The 25,384-nt window shown below is 35.8% G+C and overlaps 1 protein-coding gene across 4 annotated transcripts in view; it reads right to left on the bottom strand.

The window, feature by feature from the left end:
- LOC128865417 (glycoprotein-N-acetylgalactosamine 3-beta-galactosyltransferase 1) overlaps window positions 1-25,384 on the bottom strand; it is a 98,635-nt gene that overhangs the window by 50,749 nt on the left and 22,502 nt on the right. Inside the window, exon 1 of one of the 4 annotated variants that reach the window (XM_054105781.1) lies at window positions 13,608-13,936. The exons of the other annotated variants lie outside the window; for them this stretch is intronic. The gene's annotated coding sequence lies outside the window, so the exon portion shown is untranslated. Of the gene's footprint in view, window positions 1-13,607; window positions 13,937-25,384 lie in introns of those variants that run through there. 4 annotated transcript variants of the gene reach the window in all.

Below are 25,384 nucleotides of genomic sequence, written 5' to 3'. Positions count from 1 at the left end.
CCGTTTCGTTACTGGTGATGAAAAATGGGTCCTTTACAATAATCCTGTTCGCAAGAACCGACCCCTAGAGATAGCCTTCACCCCAAAAAGATTCTCCTGTCTATTTGGTGGGATATGGCCGGTATTGTTTGTTTATTATGAACTTTTGGAACCAAACCAGACGATAACTGCTGATTATTATTCCCATCAGCTATCAAACCTGAATGAGGCACTTAACAAAAATCGACCGTCTTTAGTGAATAGACGCAAAGTTTTGTTTCACTACGACAACGCAAGACCTCATACCGCAAGGCAAGCATTAGGCAAGCTCAACGAGCGCGGATGGGAGCTAATACCGCACCCACCATACTCTCTGGATATTGCTCCTTGTGATTACCACCTTTTCCGTGGACTTCAATCCCATATGAGCAACAAGAACTACTCCTCAAAAGAAGCTATAAAAAGGGATATCGAAGCGTATTTTTACTCCAAGGACAAACAATTTTTTGAGCAGGGAATTAAAAATTTGCCTAAGCGTTGGGAAAACATTGTAAATAATGAAGGAAAATATATTATTGATTAATAAATACTTGAAACATATTTTTTATTAATTTTAAAACCACCTTTAAAAAATGCACGAACTTATGAACTGACCTGATAAAAATAGCCGTGTATATGAATAAATATTATTCCTTATGAATACATACATTTTTTTTTTATTTGGCAAGAAAAATAACTTTAATAACTTTGAAATTTTGTAAATTGTAATTTTTGACTCTTCATACTCAAAAGGTTGCCGACCCCTATTCTAGTGCAAACTTTCCAACCCAATAGCTAACCAAACTGATAACAACACTGACATATTAAATACCAGCATAAAATGTCTCACTGCGAATTGCTAAGCAAAAGACATCCGGAAGGTAACATTTTCAATTATTTTGCTATGATAGCTGTCTGTTCAACCACATAAGTATATCTCCATACATACATACATGCATATGTATGTACACATAATTAAATTTTATCAATCTTGTTATCGTCTGCACTTTTAAAATAGCGCAAAATACACAATAGCTGGTGATTTTTTATGAATATCAGTATCCTCTAGAAATTTTGTTCAATGATGGTTCTCACTTTTGGTTTAGTGCCTTTGCGCATAAAAATAAAGATGACATTTAGAGCAGCAATAATTCACACAAAACCCATCAATTGCCGATACACTCAGACACCCAGCACTAATTCTCAAAAGACCCATCGACTGTCAATACACCTGGCAAAATGTTCTGTTTGGCGTATACAGTGGTGCATACTTTTCAAAAACTGAAGATAGAGCCAACATTCAAGTATTTATTACCAAAATACTTCGAGACGCAGGACCAAATCTGAATTCGTCCACTAACGGAAACCTGGCTGAGTGTTAACTTTGATGATGCAGAGTTTTCAAATCCGCCTCGCTTAGACATTTTCCTCAAAGATAGAGATTTTATTAATACTGGTGTTAATAAAGGCGCCGGTGTACTTATAGCTACTTATAGACATCTTGGAGCTGGTTTTTATTAGCTACTGGATGTCAATTCACTGTTGGATTCTATCTTTATATATGGTTCAGCTTGAGTATGAACGAAGTGTTCATGCTTTGTAAATTTGCCGAATTGAATAATTTGTTTGATTTGGATAGGTCTCAGCTTTTCGGAAATTTGAATGCAACTTGTTTTAACTGTGTTTTGAAGTCTTTTCTATTGGACGTTTGCATGAGTCGCGTCTCAATGCTTAATTCTAAAAGCGTTAGGAGTCTCTAAAGAACTCAAATTTTCGGAATAAGTTCCACAAAAAGCAAAAGTCTTCTGATGGTGTTAATTTCCGTGGGTGTTACGTGTTCTACAGAGCTAAATTTAACAAACTCAATAAATGTTCATAAAATTTGCAAATTACAAAAAGTAATATAATTGCAGCTAACTCTAAAAAACCACCCGTAATAAAGAAAATGAATTATCAATTCGTGACAATATGATTTTTTTCCGTTCACTTGTCAGCTAAAGTAAAACACTTCAGGAATTGTGGAATTGGGCACGGCTGAATGATAACTTTACAGCAAATAAACATGAGGGTTTGAAATAACTGCAAACAGAAGGCATTCAAAAACAGTTAATGGAAAATATAGAAATATCTATACTCGTATGTACATAAAAACAAAATTATACCAAGAAAAGTGTTGGTGGTGTTTTAATAGTTTTAGAAAATGCCTAAGCGGTAGGTGTTTTGTGACGGTGTAGGTGTGAAGCTATACTTAGGTCGCGTACAATTATTTGTGCCAGCAGAAATCTAACTTTACTATTATCCACTACGGGGCTTGTACCAAAAGGTAGCACAATTCTATGGCCAGTCATATTTTTACCATGGGAAGTAAGTTTCTCTTCCAACAGCTGCTTTGTTCTAGTGCAAAAAATAAAAAATAGAATCGAACAAAAAAAGGCATCTTCTTCTTCGTGATTGGCGCGATAACCGCTTAAGCGATTTTAGCCGAGCTTAACAAAGTGCGCCAGTTGTTCTTTCTTGTGCTAATCGGCGCCAGCTGGACATACCAAGTCTTTCTCGACCTGATCTTTCCCACGTAGAAGAGGTATTCCTCTTCCTCTGCTGAATACTTCCAGAAACGGACGTTTCTATCCATTCGGATAACATAAAAGGTACAAAACTCGTCCGCAAAATCTTTTTTCAAACACTCCAAGGGACGCCTCATCGGATATTGTCATGATCCAAAGTTCTGCGCCATGGGTGTGCATGATGAAAAGCTTATAAAATGTTAGTTTTGCTCGGCGAGAGAGGACTATTCTATTCAATTGCATACTAAGTCCAAAGAAATAATTGTTAGCAAAGCTGACATTATTATCGGTGTTAAGGGGTAACACCACTGTAGAAATTTCAAAAAATTGCTTTTAAGCTTATAAGCTTTTAACCAAGCGTTAGTGACTGCTACCTAACGATTTCTCCAAATTTCCAAACTTTAAACGCGTTTTTCTCAAAACACGTTTTCTGAACGTTTGGCACGCAGCATAACTCAAACAATTTTAAATATTTTTAATCAGGTTTTTCACTACGTCTGTATAATAAACTTCTTAAGAGAAGAGCGTAGGGGATTTTCGATAGATTAATTTAAACGATTGTTATAATTATTTAAGTGCCGTTTTTTTAGTCCAAAATAGAGTATTTTCCTTCAAATGCTTGCTAATTCCACAAAAATAAATATTTTTTAAATCCCCTACGTGTTTCTCTAGCTATTCTTATCTAAAATAAATAATAAATAATTGGCGCGTACACTTCTGTTAGGTGTTTGGCCGAGCTCCTCCTCCTATTTGTGGTGTGCGTCTTGATGTTGTTCCACAAATGGAGGGACCTACAGTTTCAAGCCGATTCCGAACGGCAGATATTTTTATGAGGAGCTTTTTCATGGCAGAAATACACTCGGAGGTTTGCCATTGCCTGCCGAGGGGCGACCGCTATTAGAAAAATGTTTTTATTAATTTTGCTTTCACCGAGATTCGAACCAACGACCTCTCTGTGAATTCCGAATGGTAATCACGCACCAACCCATTCGGCTACGGCGGCCGGCTATTCTTATCTAGATTAAGAAAAAAAAATGTCCTTGTTCCAGATTAAAATTTGCACCCTCTGTGCTGCGTGCCGCGGAGCTCCTTCAAGAGAAACCACATTACAAAAATGTCTCCAATGCCGCCATTTTGTAAAATTTTTCGATCAAACTTTGTAGTTTTGTATTTTAGTATATAAGTAATAACTTCCCAAATCAGAGTGATTGTTTTCCTTTTCTTTCTACACAAAAAAATTCTTTAAAAATCGTGTTTATTTTACGCGTGTAGAGTGGTGTTACCCCTTAATGCTGGTTCCTAAATAAACGAAGTATTTCACAACTTCAAAATCATAACTGTCAACAGTGACATGAGTGCCATTACGCAAGTGCTCCGACAGTTTGTTTGATGAGAGAGGTATTTCGTCTTGTTCTCGTCCACCGCCAGATTCATTCGCTTTGCTTTTTTACCCAGCTTAGAAAAGGCAGAACTAACATCGTTGTTGTTAAAGCAATCGTTGTTAATATCACCGGTATACGCCAGCATAAAATAACTACTTTTATTAAACCCAAATCGTTTAAAGGCAAAAGTTATAGTCGTATACAAACTTTAGCATTAATTGGGCAAAAAAAAGGCACATCGAAGCCGCCAGATAAATGTATAAGAAGGTAGGACCGGGGTTTTAATTCATTTTATTTCACTTTTTTTATTCGATTTTGATGAATGTGCGCGGAGTCACGTGACTCCGTATCTCTACTCTCTACTTAAAGGTATAATTTCAAACTTAATCAAATTTTGCAGCTTTTATCTTTAATATGGGGAAATAGTATTTGTATAAATAACTTAACACGCCTATCCGAACACGCAAATAGAGTAACAATACATTCTAATAAGCTGTTGTTCGAGGAAAAGCATGGGAAGATACGCCCATAACGAGTAACAGAGGTCCTACATGGTGCGTGTGACTCGCGATCCACTTCGGGTAGGTTAGTGAGTGAGTTGCGCCACTGAATTTTATATTTATATTTAATAAAGCATCTTTACTGCTGAATGCTGCAGCGTGAATTAAATTAGTATTAAAGCGAAGAGAGAGTTTTTGCCTTAATTCCTCGGAGTTTTTCGGTCCTTAACTTCGTCTTGGGATGTAAAAAATAGGTATTAAGAACTGGCAGACAAAGGAGTATGCGAGCTAAGTATGTGAAATCGTTGACTCAAACAAATTCAACTTGTTTATTAAATTTGAATGTGTCCAGTCATTTTTCTCCTCCAAGGACAATCTCGAGTGCAATAAGACACTTGTCCGAAATATTCATAACCAACCTATCACTAAGAAAGCTGAACACAAATTATTTACCCATCTGATTCACGAGCCGTACGCCTCGTGTCTGACCCCTATACGAAACATGAAGAACAATTCAACGAAAAAGTACTTAGCCCTTTTGTTCCAACGAATTTAATAGTGCAACCAGAGAGTCTGAATGAAATGAGAAGGCACAAATGTTCCTGTGGTACCATTAAATTTTTATATAGACTTTTAAAAAAATTTTAAAGGTGAATTTAGTTACATACGATTTTTTTTTAACAACTTAGGTAAACTTGCGACCAAATTAGGAAAATTTCAGTGCACTGCAAAATAAAAATTGTTTAGGGACAAAACGGCAGGTGGCTCAATATTCTACAGCTCTTCCTATTTCATAATTGCTGCACTTCGTTATTGCCCTTTTTGGCTGCTGCATCATGCCATTAATGAGATTCGCCAAACGCCTATTTCGCCTACATACCTACATCCACTTGCATACAAGGTGGCGCAAAATTAATCACCGTATCGAAAGATTTATAATTTTTGCAAATGGCTTCGTACATCAATCATATTTGACACTTGTGAACTAGACAGCTGGAGCGCGAAAAGCTCAAAAAAAAAAATGTCCCCCATCAAAATAATATTTTTTTATTTGGTAAGAAAGTTATTTATTTTGTGCTACCTTGTATAACATAATTTGCTTGACTTCTTATATTATTTGCTCGAAAGTGGTGTCAAACAGTAAAAAACTTCATTTTTTTTTTTTGCATTTTCGAGTGGTACTGAAGAACTCTTCTGCGGAAGAAAAATTTCTAATCATAAAAAAATTATCACATTAAAAATTGCAATCAATTTCTTAGGGCTCTTCATATATGAGCAAAACAATTTTAATATAATTCTTGCTGTCAATGCGCGCAGGTTTGTACATATGCGCGATGGTCTAATTACCTCTTAAATACTTCCGATAGCGAAAGTGTTCTCCTTGGTGTTCAAAATGCCGAAACTAAACTAAACTAAATGCCGATAAGACTCAACTTTATTATATGTATACATACGTATACATATACCTATGTATGTGCGCGAAAAGCTGGTAGTGATTAGATAGAAGTTTGAGCAACATACCATATCTTGTACTAATTTCTATTTACAGTTGTGTTATTAACCATTTTGTTTGCTTTGTACAACTAAAACTAACGCAAATACTTTAGGAATTCTGATATAGGAACTTTAATACTTTTTTTGCACTGGACTTCAATTTTGTCGTAATAATAATAAAAAAGGTTAGCTCTAAATATCGTTACAAACAGCACACAATAGTGCCCTTACAACAACAAAAATACGTTAAAATTTGTTGGTAAGACTGTCAACTAGGAAGTGGGAAAAATCAAATACTCAAAATCCAGGTTAAATAAATAATATAGTATTAAAAGCGACACCTATTAATCGGCAGAATAATCAAAACCATCCTTCACTTGAACACACAAACATTTTTATTTCGCTTCACTTTGAAAATGTCAGTGTATGTACATATATTGTTTCACAATGCGAGGAGCCGAAAATGGTGCAGTAACAAAATCTTTTGCCTTGGAAGTTTATCACCAACAGAAATAAATTTAAAACAAAAAACTACAAACGTTTCAATTCAATTCAATTCTTCATTTCCAACTGGGTTTTATAGGTCAAAAGTGGTCATAACTACAAGCTTTGGAGATAAACAATGTAGTGGGCGTGCAACAAAACTAGTAATGATTGCTTATAAGAATCGAAGTTTGACTAAAGCACAGTACTAACTTCGCGTTTAACGTGAAATGGCTGTCAACATCCATACAAATTGCAATGCCATGAAGGATGCGTGAAATTTCGTACATATGTGTCTCACGACAAAGTATGTAGTACTCAGTTCACGCCTGGAAAACACCGCGCAACATGCCAGCAACATTTTTTCTACTGGACTGCAAAATACGCTTCCACAGCTGTTATGACCTCATCAATTGATGATAAACGCTTTCTATGCATGAATTTTTTATGTCAGAAAACAGATGGTATTAGAAACAGTTGGAAGTCGCTAGAGGCTAAATCTGGTGCATACGATGGATGCCCCAACAATTCGAACTTTAATTCTGTGACACGGTGCATTGTCCTGATAAAAAACAATTGTTTTTCTTTTTCAAACTGGGTAATTTTTCACGAATATTTTCCTTAAGTTTGCCTAAAAGGTTACAGAATTAATTTTTTTACCAATTTGCAAGTAATCCACAAACAAAACTCCTTTCGCAAACCAAAAAACTGGTGACAACAACTTCTCGGCCGGTTTCAAGACACTAACTTGTTTCGGAGCCAAAGAACAAGGTTCACACCACTCTTAAGCCTCTTGTTTTGATTTAGGATCATGGTTTTGGTTTAGGATTCAAGTCTCATCCATAATGATGAATCGATGCACAAAATCCATTTTATCTTTACAAAAATGCTCTAAATGTTGGTGAGAAAGTCGCATTCGAACGAGTTTTTGTTGCATTGTTAGCGAATGTGGCACCCAGCATTCTAAAACTCAATACTTCGGTTAAAATATTGGTTACACTGCCCAATGGGATGCCTAGAACTTCTAGGACTACATTTTTTTCAGTCACTCGACGATTTTCCAATACGATATGCTGCATTTTTTTCTTATGATTTCTGGTGTTGTTACTGTTTTTGGGCGTCTTATACGTCGATCGTCTGCAAAGCTTGTACGACCACATTTAAACTCAGCAACCCATCTTTCTACTGTACTAATTGATAGCAAAAAGTCCTTATATACCTTAAACATTTGTTCATAAATTTCCTCTGCTTTTAAACCTTCCAATAAAAAAAAATTCAATCACTGCCGATACTGTGACTCGTCGATACTAAATGGCTTGTAAATAAAGAATGAATTGACAGATTCCAATAAAACTTAACATAAAAAAAAATTAGCCTGGAAGCAACGCCCTCTCTTATCGAACCACAAAACTTATTGGACAACCTAGGTTTTAAAATGCACAGGCCATTTAAACTTGAGCGAGAACTGACAATTCGTTTGCAAGTGAAATGCCTGAGTTCGAATACTGAGTTACTTGAGATTAAATTGAATAAAAAACTAGTTTTATTTAAAAACGCGCCATGATTCTTTTATCAACTAGGTTTGCTCAGTAAGCAGCTTCCTCGTTCTCTCTTGACAAATCGGCTCCCTTAGCAAGTCACTGGGTTGCTAGCTCTAGAAATTTTGAGTAAAAGTGGAGGAAAAGTAAAATTTGTAGGAAAAAAATTCATTTTCAATATGGCCTGCTGACTAGCAACAACTCGCTAGAGAGTTTTCATCGGTATATTCAGGACTAAGGTAGTATGACATGAAATAACGGGTGATCAATCATGAGGTGCTTTTTTCAATAGTTAAAAAGAAACAAAAATTTAAATTATGTTCAAAACCTTTATTTATCATTTGAAAGGACATTCTTTGACATTTACTTTTTGAATATGACTTCATTCAAATGTTGGCCGCAACTACGCTTAAGGTGGTCCATTCTGAAGGTCCAATTTTCAATCACTCGTTCGAGCATTTCGACTGGTATGCCGTGAATAACACGCGTAATGTTGGCTTCCAGAGCTTCAATCGTAGCTGGTTTATCAGCATAGACCTTGGACTTCACGAATCCCCAAAGAAAAAAGTCCAAAGGTGTGATATCACAAGATCTTGGTGGCCAACTCACAGGTCCTAAACGTGAAATCAGCTGCTCTCCGAAATGACTTCTCAATAAAGTCATTGTTTCACGAGCTGTATGGCAAGTGGTTCCGTATTGTTGAAACGAAATGTCGTAGAGATCATTAGATTCAATTTCAGGTAGCAAAAAGTCCGATATCATGGTACGGTAGCGAGCACCATTCACAGTTACGTTGCGGCCATCATCATTTTTGAAAAAATATGGACCGATGATTCCACCAGCCCATAAACCACACCAGACCGTTGTTTTCTCTGGGTGTAAAGGTAGCTCTTGAACCTGTTCTGGTTGCTCTTCATCCCAAATACGGCAATTTTGCTTATTGACGTAACCATGGAGTCAGAAATGCGCCTCATCGCTGAACAAAATTTTGCTCGAAAACAGCGGATCTTCTTCAATCTTTTCAAGAGCCCAATCAGCAAAACGGTGACGTGCAGGAAGGTCATTTGGCTTTAGTTCTTGTACGAGCTGTATTTTGTATGCTTTTAAATGAAGATCCTTCCGTGAAATTGACCAAGTTGTTCCATACGACAGTCCAAGTTGCTGAGAACGGTGCCGAATCGATTCATCGCGGTTTTCACGTACACTCTCTGCTACTGCCGCTATATTCTCAATGCTTCTTGCTGGACGTGGTCTATTCGGTCAAGAATTATCCACCAATGAATATTCGGATTCAAATTTGTTGATGGTATGTCGAATAGTGTTTAAGGCAGGCCGATTATGTTGGCCATAATACGGTCTAAGCGCACGAAAAACATTTGTCACAGAACGCTGATTTTCATAACACAACAATTGAACAACTTGTAGACGTTGTTGCGGTGTGAGTCTTTCCATGATGAAATGCCAAACACTGTTCAACAAATCCACGATGACAGTTTGCCACAACTCGCGCGCGATCTGTAAAAAAAACGCAAATGAAAAAAACTCCTCTTAATTGATCACCCGTTACATACTGCTCAAGTCTGGACATGATAGAGTAGTTGAGCCAATCCGATATCGATGAGTGGAGAATTTACAAAGTTTTTTTTCTTATGATGTGGTTATTTAGACGGAATTCATGTTTTGCAAACAGCTAGCATTTCCCAAAGTGTTGCAGGGAGAATAATTGGATAGTCCCGACGCGATCGATAACATTTCAAACCTCATTATAAAAAAGTTGGGATTGACGGAACTTGTTTCCAATGAGCCCACCTTCCCATGGATAGATGAAGTGTTCAGAGGAGGCTTAGCAGAGCACAGTATAAAAAGCTCCCATAAAACTGTAGGTCTTTCCATTTATGGAATAGCTTCAAGACGCGCGCTACAAATAGGAGGAGGATCTCGGCCAAACACCTAACAGAATTGTACGTGCCAATTATTTATTTATTTTTAACGTAAAAGTTTCATATTGGCGAAACCTCGCAACTTCGCGATCGGTTTTAAATTTAAAAATGAATTCACAAAATTAAATCTTGGATTAAGTGAAATAATTTCTTGTTTTAATATTAGACTTGGCAATTTCCGCTAATAACTTCTATTTGTATCATTCTTTACTTTCAAATATTCATTAAAATTTATTTTTTAAACCGTTCGCCCTTTTCTTTCCCTTGAAGTAAGAAAATACTTTTTTGCTACCATTTTTACCAAAAAGGATTTATTATTTTCCACTTAATTCACCTTCTTAAATACAACCTTTTGTATGGGAGTGTCAAAAATCGAATGTCACTAGTGAGCAAACCTTTAATAATTGAACCATGAAAACGCACATTCTACTTTTTTCGCTTTCTTACTTTTCAACCAATCTGTGCAGCAATGACACATTAATAGTAAGTGTTTATTAGAAGAGTGCTGGTGGTATACTAGGTACATATGAAAGTAGTTGTGTAGTTGAAGTTAATTTACAAGCAAACCCATTGTTCATCAGACCTTATAAAATGTACTCAAACTGAGGTATTTTTAAAAATTAGCAATTTTTTATTCCTTCATGTTATCTATCAGAGGAGTGGTATTTGACTTGCAGAACTACATATGTCTACATTTGTGAACAAAAAAAAAAAATGAAAGTGTTGATGCGTTTAACAAAGTACCCAATTATTATGTTTTCTCTGAAGGGGGTATTCTAGTCTAGAAATTTGAAAAAATCGAAAAATTTTTTTTTTCAAAATTTGATAGTTTAACTATTCAAAAATATCTCCCTAAAAGGATTTTTCAAAATTCGAATTATTTTCGAAGCTACAACTATTTTAGTGACGCGACAGCTGGACTGGTTTGAGCGGTCGGCGAACTTTAAACGTGTTTTTCTCGAAACTACTTCTTTCGATACGGTCGGCACGATATCTCAAGTTCTAATCAACCGATTTACTTGAAATTTGTCATGAATATTCCTTAAATATATCTCTATCGTATGAAGCTCGAAAAACTGGAAATTTCAATTTTTTAATATGTGTAAACAATTCGAGAAAGCTTAAAAATAAGAGAAAAATCGACCTCAATTTTTTGAGTAGCCGCCATTTTATGGAAAATTTTTTTTTTCCGTTTTTTCTGGTTCATACGATAATGACATTCATATTAATTAAGGATTTGTATTTTTTTTTCAGATGACCACAAGGGTAGAAATCGTGACGACGGGGACACTGCCTTTTTTCCCCCCCTTCCACTTCAAGGACGCATAACTCCATGAAAATTCATTTTTTTTTTTCAAATTTATTTTGTGTGCTCCTAATATATGAATAAATAAATGATAAAAAAATGTATCGTAAAAATATCAATAGCTTTTTTTTATTCATCGTCAAAAAATGCTCGAAATTCGGGCCTCTAGACTAGAATACCCCCTGAATTGAAGTAACACCAGGAGATAACTCCGAAAGTCAGAAAACGATTTTTTTTGTTGAGAGAAGGGAGCGATTTTTTAAATAATGTCGCTTTTGAAACCTGATTTTACTGGCTAAATGCGTATAATTTTCGAACTGTATCAACCGCTTCCAAAATGGGTTAACTTTGTTGCATTTCAGCAAAAAACGCAGGCACCAATTCGGGGTATGCAGTTTTATGGCCCATCGAGTTTTAATATGAAAAAAAGGAAGCTCACAGTTTTTGTTTTTTTTTTTTTTGTGGATAGGTTTTGGGCATTTTCTGTGTATAACGAATGCACGATATTTTTGTTTCCAAAAATTCTATGGAAAAAGTATGCAATTTTGATGAAAATTTTCCGAATTTTCATGCATTTTTTAAAATGTTTGAAACTTTGAGTTCCATGACTTTTGTAGATTTTGTTATAGTATGAACACATTTTTGTTTATAAATAAAAACAAAAAAGAAGAGTCAGACTTTGTGCAAGGTGTCACAAAATTAATCACCCTATGGGGAGATTTATAAATTCTTCAAATGGGATCGTGAACTAAACAGCTGCAATATACAAACAAACAAGCAAAAAATTGTGGAAATTTACTTGAAAAAAAATTATGTTCGCAAAGTTCATAGAGCACTTCGTCCAAAAATTGTGTCTAGTGAACAAGCTCATTTCTGGTTAAATGGCTACTTGAAGAATTGCGGTATTATATCGAGCGAAGACAAGCCTTAAGCCGTTAACGAGTCAACATTACATCCATTCAAGTTAACTGTTTGGTGCGGTTTACACCCTGGCGGCATCATCGATCCTTATTTCTTTGGAAATGCTGAAAGAGTTGAATTTTTGTGCCCAAAAATTAATCAACTAAACATCGAAGACATTTGGACGGCGGAACAGGACTGCGCAAACTTGCCACACAGCGCGCTTAGCAATCGATTTATGGCAATATTCATTATCGGAAGAAGTACTCAAATCCAGTGGCTACGTTGGCTGGGTCATGTCGTCTGAATGGATACAAACCGGCTTTGAAAGTATTCGATGCGATACCAGCTGGTGGTAGCAGAGGAAGAGGAAGGCCTCCTCTGCATTGGAAAGATCAGGTGGAGAAGGACTTGGCTTCACTTGGTGTGTCCAATTGCCGCCGGTAAGCACGAGAAAGAAACGACTGGCGCGCTTTGTTTAACTCGGCCAAAATCGCGTAAGCGGTTATAGCACCAATTAAGAAGAAGAAGAAGTAGTCAAAAATTGGACTGATCGAATGCACCTGCGGCGAACATATGGCGGATATCATATTCAAAAAAATAAATGGCATTAAATTATGTACCAGATTATAATAAAAAAAATTATTCCAACAATTTCTGTTTTGTATTATCATTTTAAGTTCTCAAGCCCTTAAACAAAGACACAATAAAAGCTACTTATCAGTTCCTTCCAAAGATTCTAGACTTACTATATACTTCGCATTTTGTGGTCTATAAACTTGTTTTTAAATTGTTTTTGCTACTCACTTGTGAAAAGTTATATCCATATATATTATTATATGTATATGTACAAGGTGGCAAAAAATTAATTGTCCGTTTTTTTCAACTACAGTTTTTAATAAATAAATAATACGAATCACGCCGTTTGCTAAAATTATAATTCTTCCGATGGGAAATTAACTTTGCTCCACCTTGTATAAAATTATTTTAATAAAGCATTTTTTTTTCAAATTGATTGTTACATGTACATAATTATGTGGCTTATACATATATATATATATATATATATATATAATTGGCGAGTACACCCTTTTAGGCTGTTTGCCCGCGCTCCTCCTCCTATTTGTGGTGTGCGCCTTAACGTTGTTCCGCAAATGGAAGGTTTACTTCTAATAATTTTTTCGCCGCTATAAACCATAATCAGCCAATTTTTGTTGTTGTTGTTGTTGTTGTAGCAGCATAAACACTCCCCGTGCATATACGAGGAATGCTGCTGAAGTGACAGTCCTTGGCCGGATATAAATCCGGGTCGTTCCGGTTACGTAGAACCGACTGTCGTGGGAACGCAGTCAATTTTTGTTCTAGGTAGCTTAGTTTTCTTGATTTGTTTCTTTTTATAAAAATTTATCACATTTTTCCACTTTATTATATTACTCCTTGAAGTGATCTATTAACAGTAAATTAAACAATCAATTTCGGTACCTGTTATCAATTACACCATGCGAAAAATTCATTCCGAGTCACTTTATCACATTTTCTAAACATGAAATTTTATGTACTTTTTATGCTACTTTCTTCTTCTTGGGCACTTTTTCTGACTTTTCTCGAGCACAAGTACACTTTTCGCCCACCTTTCGATCACTTCACGACATGCGACGTTGTTGACACCCCGGAGTGTATGTATCGAATGAGGTGCAAGAGTAACAACACTTGTGCTTAAGTAAAAGTATAGCAAAGCAAATGCTGACTTTGTTTAGTTAATGCTCTTTTTAAATAAAAAAAAGTTAGAAACTATTGCAATGGCATTTTCACGCAATCATATATTTTATTTAAACATAATTTTTGTTGTTTTCTTTTACTTTTTTTGTCAGCGGTAAAATGCAATCACCAGCATAACCGTGGTTTTGCAGAACTCAATAACTGAACCCACTTCTGATTTACGAGCGCGCCTATATAGTTTTCCTCGAACGGTTTACGAACTAATCAACTACTTGCGTTGGCTAAAACCCACTGAGGGCGACTCTAAAGCACGTAAGTGATGCCCGTGCAACTAATGTAACGAAGTATGTGTTCTTTATCGTGTTTCATGTGCGAACAGTGAAATGTATAATTTATATTTTGCCTTCTAAATTACGACATCCAAGCAAACACATAAATTCAAACTACATATGTACATTCATATATATACATATATGTTATATACAGACCTGCACCCACAACAAGCGATAAAACACACAATAAAGTAGTCGTAGCATTTTAAAATTTATCAAAGTAATGTGACATTTGCTCCGCTGTTCCGCGCAGCGATCAATGTTGTTTCATTCATTATCGTCTTCATAAATGAGGACTTACTGCGACATCTCCTGCAAACACTCACATTCGATAGTGCCGCTATTTTGGTTTCAGTCGTTACTGATAAGACGTTCACAGTTCTCTTCTCACGAGTACTTCGGCTTGGTATTTATTGTGTTTGGTAGGTAGGCAACTCTCTCGCTCTGCTTTGACAAATCGGCTCCCTCAGTAAAAAACAGTAATGCTTCTTTGCAAATATACAGATTTTGAAAACAATAAATTAATTTGCAGTTAAAGGTTAATAATTGATAGGCATCACTGATTTTCATTTTAGTGATTTCTTCTTGTGAGCATTGGAGTAAGTACAATAAAATCCAATTATTTTTATAATGATATATAGATTTCATCTAGTAACTGTACCATTGTGTTAAGGGGAAACTACTTACGAGAGACTGACTTTTCAAGGACTCGCTCACACATTATCGCATTGAGTTTACCAATCTCGACATGAATGTTGCGTTTCAGTTCTGGAATTATGGTTGGCTTATTCATATAGACTTTGCTTATCAAAAAACTCCACCAAAAGTAGTCTGGGATCTATGGCCACATAGCAGTTTATGTCAGTATTGCGAGAAATAAATCGAACAAGAAACTTACATCCCAATAATGCAATGTTTTCCCGTGTTGTCTGACTTATGACGCCATCCTATTGAGAATGAAGATCGTCTATGTATTCCTTCAAGCTTAGACCACAAAAAAAGTTCAATCAGGTGCCCATAGAGATGTTCATTGAAAGCAACAGCTCTTTAAAAATTAAGACACCATTTCTTCAAAAAAAAAAAATTTTCTATTTTTCAACATAGTCCCCTTTTAGAAAAACACATTTCTCTTAACGCTCCGGTAATTTTTAAACCCTCCACAAAATAAGATTTTCCGAACTCTCCAAAATACACCTCTGTCTCGACGATGACTTTCTCGTTTGAACTAAATTTTTTTCCCACGAGCCATTTCTTCATGTTAGGGAACAAGAAAAAGTCGTAGGGAGCCAGATCGGGCGAATACGGGGGTTGCGGCAGCAATTCATAACGCAATTCATGCAGTTTGGCCGCGACAACTCCGGATAAATGTGTTGGCGCATTATCGTGGTGAAACAGCACCTCCTTTTCGCCAAATGTGGCCGTGTCTCCTTCAATTTTTTTTGTGAAAACTGTCCAATAACTCACTGTAGTATTGTCCAGTGATCGTTCTTAGTTGTTCTAAAAAATCCATAAGGATAACGCCGTTCACATCCCAAAAAATCGTCGCCATGACCTTTCCGGCCGATGGGACTGTCTTTGCCTTCTTTCGAGCAGATTCACCGGGACAAATCGATTGTTTTGATTGTTGCTTAGTTTCTGGTGTGTAATGATGATTCCAAATTTCATCAACGGTGACAACTCGACACAAAAATTCCTTCGGATCTCGCTTAAATTCCAAACACTGCTTCGAAGTTAACAGCCGCATACGCTTGTTGTTCACCATGAGCAATCGCGGCAGCCATCGGGCCGACAATTGGTTCGTCGCAAACTTATTATGTAAAATATTAATTGCCGTTCCGGTCGACACACTTATGACCTCTGTTACTTCGCGCACTTTCGTTCGCCGATCAGCGAGAATTATGTCGTGGACTTTTTGAATGATTTCCTCGGTACCCATGTTTGCCGGGCGTCCTGGTCGCTCCTCATCAAATTCATTGAACCAATATCCAACTGTGGTCATAGATGGCGAAGTGTCGCCGTAGACAGCATCCAACTTTGCTTTTACCTTCTCACATTTTTCCCCATCCAAAAACAAATAGCGAATTACCGAAGGGTATTACTCTTTTTCCATCTTCACGAAACACGTATTAGTCGAATAGCTGCCAAATCCAAAGTAGCCTACCAATCAATCTGAAATTTGTTTTGCCGTCGTTTGATAGATGGCAGCACACGATGCTAACGCAAATTTCCTTCAGTAAAGCCCTCTGTCATCAAACAAGGGTACTTATTGAACCACCCTCGTACTTTGTTTTTAAAAATCACCATTTTCATAATAGGTTTCAATAATATTATATTTTGTTCGTTCTATGGTTAAAATTGTGCGTCTTTCTACACATTTGAAAAATGTCAAAGATGATACAAAACAAATGTATCGTCTAGGAATTATTCACTACTGACATCTACGCGTCACTTTTGAGAGACACTTTATTGTCACATCAGCTATATTAGAATTTTATTTACCAAATCAGCCTTCTTTAATTTTTGATCTAATTGCTTAATTGATTTTTAAATGGAATTCTTAATTTCTATATCTTATATTTGTTCTAGCAATAAGGTACCAATAAATAAATCGCATGCAATAAAATGTATAAATTATGTATGCAAATATAATAATTCTAATATAAATATCCGATTTGCATTGAAATGTCATGAAACTTTACTTTTACGAGTATTATTACCTTGAAGCTTTTTTTTTTAGTTTTAAACCCATAATTAGCAGAATATATTGAGAGTTCATGTAAATTAAATAAGTTATAGACATAGTATTTCATATAAAATGCAGAAATTCCTGCAAATTGTTTTTTTTTTTGTTTTTCATTAAAATTTTTCTACTTTGCGTGCTATTTAGCTACTATTTGACAAAGCGGCATTTTTCGGGGAGCGCATAAATGCAAGCGAGTAGCGTTTGAGAACTGACTCATGATGAAGTTGTATGGGCTTGTGTTTGATTCTTATCACTATCTTTTCACTATCACTATAATAATTATCGATATGTATGGTACTATTTTAATAATGACGAAAGTGTTAGCAGTTGGATTTACTTATCCACTTGAAGTACGGATGCGAGGACCTAAATAGAAACGATGTGATCCAAAAATACGAGCATATAAATAAAATTGTGATTGTATAAAACTACAATCATAAGCAATTTTTTTTTAATTAATACTTCAATCCTAAATGAAAACACAAATTCAAACCGAATTTCAAGAATCACATTGATTTTGTGAAATAAACTCATTTTCTTAAGCACTGCAACTACTAATTAGAACGGATTTCATATAAGATAATAGTTTTTTTAGTACTTGATTTAACACTCTACACAAGCAAGCATGTTATGGTACAGGAATGGGAAGTGTTGAGTAAGCCCTCATTCTCTAATCACAGATACATAAGCTTTCAGGTTCTATTCCACTCAAAAAACAAACTTATATCCTTAAGAAATCCTAAGAATACGAACTGGGACTTTTATAGGGATATATGTACTATCAAAAACACCAATGATGCCCCGGAAACACAGGTCACACGTCGCACTTGAGAAAGGGGTTGAATTGTTTGCAACTACTAGTATGGAAGACACTAATAAACTGGCTAGACCAGGCTAACCCAACCTAATCTAAGAGTTTTCTGTAAATTTGAAGAAAAATTCATTATTTTGTAATAAAACCATCATTGAGAATTACGGCTTGCAATCTACGCGACATTACAGTTATACAGGTAGTAAAGTCACAAATACTTGCAGAGATTTCATACCATAATTCTGAATTCGTTTCTATAATTCGTGCGAAATTGTCTAAATTTTCCAATAAATTTTCCTACCGCGCGTATAATGAAATTAGAGCATTTGTACTTGTGGTAGACGAAGAACAGATTACCAGAAACTGAATTGTTTAGGCGAGATTCACGGAAGGAGCCACCTTCGATTGAAAAAAAAAGAATACCATTTGACGTAAATATAAGGGGGACCGAAAATGTCCTTTACGCGCATGTTAATGCTTCTTTACCAAGTCATGCCAGAGATATTTCAAAATCAAAGAGACCTATTTAGATAGTTGTGAAAACTTAAAAACTAAATTTTCTTTCGCCATTCTCAGTGAAATGGCTAGCCAACTACCATAAAAGTTTCATATCCACCATAGCAAGCTTTTGGAGTTTCACAAGGACTTTAATGCAACAGTTGCTACCAAAAGCATTTACGATGTTTACTTAAGCGCCTTAGATGTTCGTTAATACCAAAGATGTTTTTCTAAATTTAGATCTGGTAATTTCGATCTTTCCGGCTTACATCGTTCAGACAATGGCGTATTAGGAAGGAGGGAGGAACTGGAAGCAAATCGATTTAAAAAATGGAAAATCACTCAAAAAAATCTCTTTGAAATTTAGCAAACGAAATCAAGTGTTTGCACAATTTGAAAAAAAAAGCGTGTAGCGTAGTACACATAACAGAAGTGAAACTTTCAAGGCAGACAAAGAAGAGGGAGAGACCCGAGAGAGAAAGAGAGAGAGAGAGAGAGAGAGAGAGAGAGAGAATATGCATATATCTAAATAAATTCCCAACATTTGCAGAGAATACAAATAGATAAAATTTACAAAAACCGGAGAAGGGTCGACCGGTGTAGGTAAACGCTACTCCGCGTGTTTTTCACCCGCACAAATGCAGCGATTCCAAGACCGCAGCAACGGCACAAATTACCGCAAGGCGATACCAATAAATGCGACGCCGGAATGGATAGCACTTTAAAGTACGGTCAAGCACTAGCCAGGAAACGGAAATAAGCGCCTAAATGTAGGCACAAAAAAACGCCAAAAAAATTGGGACCACAAAACGCCCCAAACAGTAGGCACCACGGAAATATAACGCCAAAAAGTAGGCACCAAAAATATATTTTCTACAAGTTTGCACCAACAAACAAGCACCAAAAAGTAGGCAGTGTTATTTCGCACTAGAAATTAGAAACCACAAGGAAAAAATCAGGAAAAATAGCCTAAAGTGTATCTAAGATATATATAAGGATCGTTCTCGCTCTCCTTTTCCTCTACGTTATATCTTTTTTCTCTCTCGCGGAACGAAAATGCCCAAAACGTTGCATGGCCTTGAAATTTTACTCTGCATTCTCGCTCGTCCATCGACGCCTAAGAAGTTTCACTTCAAAAATTTTCACAAAAATGTATACTACTACATGTATACAGATCAAAATATTTTAGCTTGCATAAAAAAGTACTCGAACACGAAATGATCCATCCTCAAAAATAGTCGAGCATATCAGATTTTTTTCCACGGAATATGACCGCAAGGCCTGTGGAGCTTTTGTTATTTTACTTTGAGAAGTGCATCAAATAGTCTGAAGAAAATATGGCGGAGCAGATCAAAATATTTTAGCTTGCATCAAAAAGTACTCGAACACGAAATTATCCATCCTGAAAAATAGTCGATAATATCAGGTTGTTTTCCACGGAATATGACCACAAACCTGTGAAGCTTTTATTATTTTACTACGGTTTTTGGATGAGTACATTTTGATACTAAGCGAGCGCATATCTTTACATGATTTTTGTTATCCGATATGACGAATTTTCAGTTTAACGAATGGTCCTCACATCGTTCGCTTTACTGTAGCTTCGCTGTATTAATGAAAATAAACTTTCCCTAAGCTTTTGGTTTTATGCAAAAAAAAATTATTTAAAACTCATATGAGTCACGCCGTTTCTAATTAGGTGCAAGCAGCTGTAATTGTACGTACGTGGTAATTAGACGAAATGCCAGCAGTGTTATCTAGAAATACCATAATACTCACGCTGAAAAAAAAAAAAATTTTATTATGTTACATTATAGGTGTATATCAATACGTAAACAAACACTTGAACAGCGCCTCCGGCAGCAGAATTGGATTTTAAATTTAAAGTTTCTCCCTGACAGCTGAGCATTGAGCGGGGAGCGCTTCGCATTAGATCCGTTATTCGGGCGGGTTGTTTAATCACGATATCGCAGTGGACGGGGGATCAACGAGCGCTTGCAACTGGAGCGCATTTCAAGTCCAATGATTCGTGTGCAACTGCTCGTCGTAGATTTTGTTCACTTTACAATATTTGGCGCTTACGTGTTGCTCAAAGTCAATATTTGACTTTTTCGTAGGTGCGAAGGTTCCTTTCAAGACAAACATCTGAAGTTCGGTGGCAAACAACGCTCGGCAGGGACCCAGTCAGACATGAACGAGCCGCATGAGAACAAATGTAAATATTGAGCTCGTCGCTACAAGTTTGCACGGTAATCCACGTCAGTCCATGTGCAAAAAAAGCGGCTGCCCTCGGACTCTCAAAAGTTATTTTGTATAAACTATTGAAAACTTCACCTTTTTAAAATTCAAGTGGCGCAAGCATTTAAGCCTAACGATTACAATTTGCGCAATCATTTCGTACGATAAACACTAGATTTTGGAATGATTAAGCTCATTTTCATTTAAATTAAAGTGTGAATAAGCCAAATTACCATCAGAATAACTATTGAAGCAACAGCAGTCACTTCAAAGTCCCAAATTGACTAAGGGTGTGCATTGTCAAGTAGTCGCATAAATGGATCATTTTTTTTTGAAAAACGCCGAGGGCAACCAATTAGTGTGGACGGTGTCTCTTATTATTTTCTGTCAACAATGAGTCCACGGCCAGAGAGACCATGGCGATACTATCCTAAAAAATTGATAAGCAGTTTCGGTTACCCCTATGGACTTTTTTCTGTGGAGGTACTTCAGAAGTGAAGTCTATGAAACAAGCCCAGCGACCATCACATCACTTAAAGAAAATATCGTTCGCGAGGTTAATGGCATACCGACATCACTTGTTCAGCGAGTGGCTCGGAGTACGGAGGCCAGTTCCAAGAGAAGAAAGTAATTGAAAAAATAAAAATAATATTAATATAGTATATAATTATTGAAATAAACTTTTATCATTAGTAATTTATTTTTTTAATTTAGCCCTTAATCTCTAATCCTTCACCACAATTTATTACAATTTTTGTACACCTAAGTGGATAAAAATCATAATGTTAAACATTTTTACCAAGTGAGAACTTCACGGATGAATGTAGGTAGTTGAAATTGTTGAAGTACCACTATGGCACTCCCCAAGTAGCAGTCACGCGCCGTTTTGATACCATTATAAGACACCAACAGGCAGATATCTACACCCAGCCAGAGCTGGTGATGTGAATGGAGAAGATTGATGAGATTTAGGGTGGCGCACTGCCCCAGACTGTCGGAGAGTAAAGCTGGCAGTGGCCTTCATCGTCTAGCTGCGAAACCTGGGCATTTACAGAGAAAGTGCTCAACAGTCTCCTTCTCTGAAAGGTCTCTACAGCTTCTGCAGTGGGCTTCTTTGCGAAAACATTGAAATTAATGCGTTCGAACAAGAATGAAAAGTTTATGGTATTGTGTGGGAAACAAAAATGAGGCAATGAATAGTATATCTACTGTGTCATTTGAGGTTAATGAGAGGGCAACTTACTACACCCTGATCTGCATAAATTACGATGGAAATAGCTGAAAATTATCATTCTAATAAAATATTCTAAAAAATTAACATCGTGATTTATCGATTACTGAATAGGCTCCTCTGAATAGACTAAAAGACCCCCAATTGTTTTAAGTTTCATGAATATAACTATTACAACCTTATTTCTATTAATTACATTTTAAACAATACAGTATCTAATCTTAGCTTATGTATACAATTTACAACCTTCAATTTATTTTATTTATTTACATAAAACTTAACTTCCACCGATCAATTTTTTTTGTAATATTGGTTCAACGAAATGCATAGAATGTAAACCTCAACGCACAAAAGTGGCTCCAAATAAAAACAGAAGGTTCTGTAATGCACTTCGAAGTGAATTTCATTGAAAGTTTGTGGCAATTGTATTGAAATTGACTCGGAAGTAAATTACTGAACCTGCCTGCATATTCTATCTTAGTACGTAAACACTGAAATAAATAAGATAAACCGGCATATTTGTGGAACAACATCAAGACATACATACATATGTATATAAACCGGCACATGAATACAAGCAGGTAGTATGACTTTGCGACCTCGTAATTTAAATTCGTATTATTGACAAATTGCTTCGCTAAGAACATTTTACATGTGTATGTACACATGTATGTAGATATGTACATGTATAGTCCACACATAGATATTTACAAATGCATCTTTGTTAATGCCGAAGAAAGCCATGCTGCTGTCGTGAAATTTCGATCAGCAGCTTCTTCATTCACTTCACAGTTGACAAGATGTTAGCTTCATGTTATTCATAGTGAACGCGATGTTAACTCCACTGTACTGCTCCAAGTCATCACATTATGCATACTGGATGCGATGTTAACTTCTGTGCTCTGGTCTGTTGTACCCTAACACTTTCATGCATGCATTTGAAAAATTTATAGATCGTTCATAAAATGTGAAAAACCGCAAACATTGTTTCATGGATATTATTTCTTTCTTTCATCATTCATCACTGTTAAAGTGCGCATCGAATTCCTTATTTTGTTAATCTAAATAGTATAGAAGTTCGTGTGATAAAAAAGAAGTTCTAAAGTACCTTTATTGTCAAGGAAATAAATATTAGCTTTTTTGAATTCAATTTATTTATGTTTATAAGTTATTTTAAGTTTAAATTTTAAGACACGAAAAGATAAGCATATGGTAACTCTCGTCTCCCTAATCTAGTTGGCCCAGACCAAAGTGCCTAAAAGTATACCACATACTTGTCAAAAAAGTCAATGACGGTACCAATCGACGCTTATTGGGGCCGCGTTAGGTGGTACAAGCAACGATTTTCAGTAATGATGTATCAACCCTTATCCCTTTTATCGCATTTAAAATTGTTTGAAAATTATTTTTACTCCATTTTGAATCGAATAGTGTTTTATATTATTTGTAAAATAAAAATTTTGTTTACTAATATAACTAATTTTTTTTCTTTTTCAAACATACTAACTTCATCGACAAATAGTCGGCGCACTCGCGTATCGGCACCACGTCACTGTTATGACAGTTATGATTTCGAGGTTGTAAAGGACTTCGTTTATTTAGGAACCAGCATTAACACCGATAACAATGTCAGCCTTGAAATCCAACGTAGAATCTTTCTTGCCAACAAATGTTACTTCGGACTAAGTAGGCAATTGAGTAGTAAAGTCCTCTCTCGACGAACAAAACTAACACTTTACAAGACTCTCATCATGCCCGTCCTAACGTATGGCGCAGAAGCTTGGACGATGACCACATCCGATGAAGCGGCGCTTGGATACGGATCTTTATTTATTTGTCCGTTCTCAATGTATGTATGTATACACACAACACACAAACATGCAGCTTATAATGCTAAAATATGGGTACTTTTCAACACAAAGCACTTGCAATCACCTTTCCAAAATCCCGACATAAACCCTATAGAAAATCTGTGGGCTTGCCTCGAAGAAAAAGTGCGGGAACAAAAAATCTGAAAGTTACCTTAAGGAGACCCGGTGGCCTAGAAATTTAAAAAAATCGATTTTTTGTTTTTTTGATGTTTCGAAAGTATAGTAACTTAAGAATATACTGTGAAATTTTAATGCGGAAATTTCCAATATCATAGCTTCTACAGCCCATTAACTAGGTAGAGAGCGGTTCGCGCGCTCCTGTACCTCAAACTTTAAACTGATTTATCTGGAAACGACTTTTTTTGGCCTGGTGTTGTCAAAAAAAGGAATAAAAAAAAATATTCAACCGAATCGTCTGAAATTTTGATCTGTTGTTCACAACATCAATGGCTATTGCCCGTGCTAGAATCATTTTATTATTTCGTATTTTTTTGATTAAATAACTGAAACGAAGATTTTTAGAGTGTCTAATTCAAAACCACGCCATTTTGTAAATTTTTTTTTTATTCTAGTACGGGTACGGTAGTAAATTAATAACTTTTTTGGTTTTTTGTGTTTCAAATAAATAGAAGAGCCAAAATGGGCAACACCGTCCAGGTCCAATTTCTCGGGAGGGGGGTCAACTTCAGCGCCATTTTTAAAATTAAAAAAAAAACTTTTTTTTTTAATTTCTGTATTTAAAAGAAGTTAAATAAAAAGCGTAAAAAATTTAAATATCGTTTTTAATTTTTTTTATTGTAAAAAAATTCCTGAAAATGTCCTAAATTTTCGAGCTCTACCATCGAGACCCTTAAGGCTGATTTGATCGAGGAATTGGAAAAATATCTACCGAATTTCGTCGAAAGCTGGAAGAATCTATGCCAGGACGCTTAAAAGCTGTTCATGTGTTTGTATATTATATTTATATACCAGTGCTAGGAAAAAGCAAAATGCTTTTGTGAATTCGAATGTAACAGTTATTTTTAAGTTTTGCTGAGTTATTTATGTACATATATATAAAGGGTGGTTAAATTTCAAGGGTCGATGTTGAATGTGAACCACATCTAAACTTCAACGACACCGTTGGACTTCTTTCTTTAGGGTTCTTTGAAATAAAAGGTGTACGACGATAAGCCAGCAACAATTCAGGAGCTAAAGGTGATAATTCGGCACATTAACGGCATAGAACCTCAATTATGCCTCAGCGTCATCGAAAATTTGGACCATCGGATGGAGGTTTGCCGCCGAGGTCGCGGCGGCCATTTGGCCGATATTTTGTTCCATACGTAATTGAACCATACTAACATTATCATAATAAAGAGAAATGACAATAATTTCCTAAAAAAATTGTATTTTATTCAGAATCAACACCGGCCCTTGAAACTTAACCACCCTTTACACGTATGTTAAAATTACACAGGAAAGTAATGCAACACTTATATATTTTCGACTTTGGAACTTTAAAGTTTTCTACTTATGTTAATACGGTAATACACTTTATACTTTGGAATCAATCGCGAATAAACTGTCAAACTGTAAACATTGGTCGGCCGGCTTCTTGCTCTGGCGGGTATTTTATTTAACAAGCTATTAACCTTTAGTTTCACTTGCGAATTTATTTATAAATTATAAAAATATGCAATCGACTATTTTCATCATTTGTGTTTAAGATAAAAGTATGCTGTGGTTTTTTTTCAAGAAGAATTAATGAAAAAGATAAATGCATACATTTGTTCATGACTAAAGCCGACAGCTCGATCAATACTTCAACATCTTT

This window comes from Anastrepha ludens, chromosome 5 (assembly GCF_028408465.1).
Source record: "Anastrepha ludens isolate Willacy chromosome 5, idAnaLude1.1, whole genome shotgun sequence".
In the NCBI taxonomy this organism is placed as follows: Eukaryota; Metazoa; Arthropoda; class Insecta; order Diptera; family Tephritidae; genus Anastrepha; species Anastrepha ludens.
This window is presented reverse-complemented; position numbering and strand designations above follow the sequence as displayed.